The following is a 5,112-nucleotide window of genomic DNA, read 5'->3' on the forward strand; positions in this document are numbered from 1 at the left end:
AAGCCCAAAGCAATAATTATATGTTCTCTTAAACATTATGATCATTTTTTGCTCAATGGAATTCATATCGAAATTGAATCAATACGATTCTCTTGATAAATTGGTTTCTACGTCCAATACGTATATGTAATACTATTTTTGTGTTCGATACGTGGAAGGAATACGAGAGTATTGAATAATAACATAAAATTCGACGGTATACGGATTAATGTAGTTTTTAATGTTCCTGAAACATCAACGATGTAAACGTTATGTTCGTCCAGTATTTGTATCAATGCATACTTATCAGTATTTGGATATACTATTCATGTGGGTTCGAATTCAGAGTGTCATTTAATTTCTAATAATAATTTTCTTTATTCGTCTTCAGAGACGCGAGAGACAGTGAAAATAATATATTATATGAATGAGTAAAATGAAATGTTTTCGGTTTCTTTCGACGATGTAAAAAAACATCAGATAATATATGTTTTGATCGTTATTAATGGGACACTATATTCTTTATTAAACAGTGTTGTTAAAATTAGCTTCGTTTCGAGTCACAGTATCAGTACGTCCATACGTGGAAACTATACATATTTATTTCGTATGCAAAGGAGTTTCGGCTCAAAATTATGATTATTAATTCCAGAAATTTAGTCAAATTATAATTAAAAGAAATTACATAATCTTTGTAGGAGACGTAAATGTAGTTCTTCTTGGATTATTAAGAGGATCTTGTGCTTCAGAACATTTACAAAAATATGTCTGGCTAAATATTACTCAAACACTATCAACAACAATTGTTGTAAACTTTAAATATTTATTTATATGCCTGGGAAACATTTTCTAAAGCTAAAGAAGCTTTGGTTCTCGTTTAATAAGAGTAAGTCTTCGATTTGTGCGGTTAATTCGTTCGAGTGCAGATTAAATTGTATAAATATGATGTATTGCAGCAAGAAAGAAAGATCCATCCCAAGCTAAGAAGAATGTAATACCATTGGACAGTGTCGATTAATGTTTGCTAAGTCGCAGGTTTTACGAAGGCTGATTTGAAACGTCCGATCCAATACGACTCGCAATTCCTTCCAGAAACGATCTTTCATTCTACCTATAATACATTCAGTGTACAGCCTTACAAGTAGTCTCAAAAGTTAATAAGGTCAAACAGATTCATATATACTTTACGATAAGAGAAATTGAAGAATAGAAAGCTTTATTTATCATGTAAATACGTACACACAAAATAGATATAAGGATGTAAGTGGATGCTCAATCGCGTATCGACGAATCCGCGTATCTCGAGGATTTATCCTACGAAAAGATAAACTGAATCACTATTTTATTGAATCTTTATATGACACTCGTTATAATTTATATTATAGTATTTACTTTACACTAGGAATTCATAAAACTATTCGTTGGAACCTTTAAAGTTACTAAGGCAGAAAGAGAATCAAAAATTATTTTAGCCATTTTCGATCGAAAGTGTAAACACCTAATAATTTACGAGATATATTAATTTTTCGTTCGATGAGTAAGAAAATTATTAACGGTGAAGAAATGTTAGTTTCATGTTCTACCGAAAACACATTTTCATCACTCAACTATGAATGTTTTTTATGAAACTGAATTTTCGAATATCTAGAGTGCAAGATTCCCTTAATTTACGACTCATTTTCAACGTGACACCGCATACTGTAAAAACGAATTTGTTGCTTCCACGTAGCGCGCCTTGACACAACATAAGTCTTAGAAAAAAAGCATTGTTTTAAATCGTATCGAACAATGGGAGTATTTCGAATAGAGAAACTAGTAGCCGGTACCTCGTACTGTAAATTATCAATTTACATAATAGTTGCGAAGAAATTAAACCGAGAATCACATTGAGCTAACGAGTTACTCTAAATTAAGACTTTCGAGATACAATATCTACAGCTTTATTCGTTGATAAATGCCGGTAGCTCACGTAACTATTAAAATCAAAGTACAATGACTAGGGTAATATCTGAGGATACTCTTGTACTTTAGAGCGTGATCGCAATTCTGTAAAATGGCTTCTGAAGTCCCTAGATTGTTCATTATGAGTGGAATTGATATTATTGTACAATATCTAAGGAAACGTTTGCGTGTAAGTGAATAACGTTTACTGTTTATATAACATTATGGAATTTGTTACTCCTTTAGATTCGAACCTACACGGATAAACCTCAAATGATGTATATTAATATTTCATTTTTAGATTGTACCGTTTCAAATTATACAAGAGGGCTAAACTTCAGAATATTTTATATTCATATTCGCGTGCTCTAAAATCTATTTTCGTTCGTATTATACTTGAATACGTATCGCATTAACGAATGAAATTCATTGTTCGGTCGGTCGTTGACCACTGCCACAGTTAATGGTCACTCTTGTGCAAGTGACCTTTCTCGTAAGTGAATTTTCATATTACGTCGGTGTATGTATAATAGATTGTAATTGTACAGTTGTTGTTCGTAAAATATGTTGTCACGTATGTGAGATTTTTACGAAATCTAGTCAAGTGTACACGTTGTCGAAGAATATCTTCAGCGAGTGCTTTTGTTAAAACTATTCCTAGTACAATTTAATTTCGATTACGTTAATATAACGTTAATTTAATTTAAGCGATTATTTAAATAATCGGTAATCGAGCGGATCTGCGTGTGTTGTTGGATTAATTTGACATGGTGTCTTTGAAGATTCTGAGAATATGTTGTTAAGAGATTTTACTCGTCATGGGAATAAGAAAAGATAAAGAAATCTTTTTCCTTGAATTTATGGTTAATTGGCATTTATGCAAAATGGTGATTTTGTAATAGTTTATAGACCTATACTTTTCGATACATTCTGTATTATGTGTCCGTCGACTTATTTATAATAATTGTCGACCGCAGAGAAAGAATAATTCTGTTGATAATCATTGTGCAAATCATAACAATCAGTATATTTTGCGTCAATTTATTAGTCAGTATTTAAAATGTAATATCAAGTATAATCGAGAACAATGCAATTTTGAACTTTGCATGTACGAGAAGGAAATATTTTAATTTGCAATTGATTTCGTAAATTAACTTCGTTTCAGAAATATTTTTGTGTATTAAATTAAATAATACTGTTCGTTTTATAATTTAATATTTTGAAATATTCTTTATGGCCAAGACACAAAAAAGTTGAAAATAACTCGAAAAGTATTTTCGTTAATTGTTATTTATTGCATGAAAGTGAAACACGCACAACAGTGTTGATATTTGATATGCTTGAATTTTTCATTAATAACATATAATTACAACACTAAGGCTTTTTGTTAAAAATAATTACACGCGGTGCAAAATAATTTTTTTAGCTGTATGTTAAAAAAGAAATAATTTTGACAATACTGCAGATAGAGCCATTTTAATTTCTTCTAATGAACATATCAATTAATGGATTAATGTCGTTCGAACAAATTATATAATGTTATAAAAATCACAAACAAATTATTATTCACGAAATATCATTCTAAACCAAAGAAAGTAATCGATTATTGTTATCACAAAATCGTGAAATAACGAACACTGTTTCAAATATTGAAATGGTAAGTTTTTAGTTGATATTCGCTAGTATGCATATCAAAATATAAAATGCGATCGTTCCTTTTAGTTTGTAATTGTTCATTTTTTGTATTTCATACGAAGAATTAAAAATTTTCCAAAATTTGTCAAGCTGCTACTATACATTAATTGATAATAATTTTGACAAAATTTCTTTGAAATATTTAACGAACACAAATTTAAAAAAAAAAATTTGATCAATAGAAAACACATAGTTGTTTTGATACGGAGTATATGAATTTCAAAATTAATTCGTTTATTTGGCAACGCTATTCACGAATCATAATACATATTGAAATATATGGAGGGACAATGTTTCACAGTTTCTTTTTCAAGCAAGTCTTACAATGAATTATTATATCTCATAAGGTTTGTTTTCTGGATGTTAATGCAAAGGTATAGATTTAAAGTCATGTGTGATAACTAACTGTATTAAGTAAAAAGGTGAAATACTATTTGGGAACGCAGAAACATTAATTAGTTTCAGTCGAAGCACAATATGAAGGCAAAATCTCTCATGACTAAAGATCGTTATTATTATTTAATAGTGCGTTGATTTCCTATTTCTCATCTAATTCGATAAATGCTGGTACGATCGGTTGTCCAGATTTAAATGGAAGATATTTAAATAGCGATAAACGCGAAATTCCAATAGAGAAAAGTTAGTGCTAATATGTATAAAGAATTCGCTAAGAGTAACATAGCTCAAGACATATATCTTAAAACTACTTTTAGCTATCTTGCTCCATAGAGTAATCAACCAAAAGGCATAACCAAAATCGGAAGTAGTATAAAAATCTTGCACACGTGAAATGCACGCATAAATCCTATAAGGGTCGATCCACGTCAAATAGATCATTTTTTCTATTTGATGTCAGAGATTGTAATAAAATTGCAATTTGATGTAGCGTGCGTGAAATTATAGGGGGAGGAGGTTAAGTCATTATTTGAATGGTTTCATAATTGTTTAATGCATAGAGAAATAAAAAAATCCTGTATCATTTCACAATGTGAAGTTTTCGAAACATGAGCAATTAAAGTTTACTCAAGTAATTTTTATTTATTGTTTATAGAACAATTATAAGCATCTCCTCTCTATTAATTTCACATGAATTACATCATATTTTAGTTTTATCAAAATCCTTTACATCCTGTGCCAAAAGTGATATATTTGGCGTGGAATGATCCATAATCAAGTTACTTTATGGTGGATACTGCCACGGCTTTCAATCGGTTCCTATGTAATGTCGATCTTTCAGAGTGCGCACAAGAAAACTAGATACATATTTAGATAATTAATTGACTGATTGATTATTTCCAAGAAATTGAACGATCAAACTTGAAACGGGACATCATTGATATGAGAAAACGTACGGCAATCAAAGCGATTTGTCTATGGTACGATCATGTCGAAGACACGTGTACATATAGTATACATGTATTTATGAGTGTCTTTATTTAAGCAAAAGCTTATTGAGTTGAATTGAAACATTCGGTTACCCATAATTAAACAATATGT

This window comes from Colletes gigas, unplaced genomic scaffold (genome assembly GCF_013123115.1).
Source record: "Colletes gigas isolate AHSC1104 unplaced genomic scaffold, ASM1312311v1 Colletes_gigas_Sc00001, whole genome shotgun sequence".
Classification (NCBI taxonomy): domain Eukaryota; kingdom Metazoa; phylum Arthropoda; class Insecta; order Hymenoptera; family Colletidae; genus Colletes; species Colletes gigas.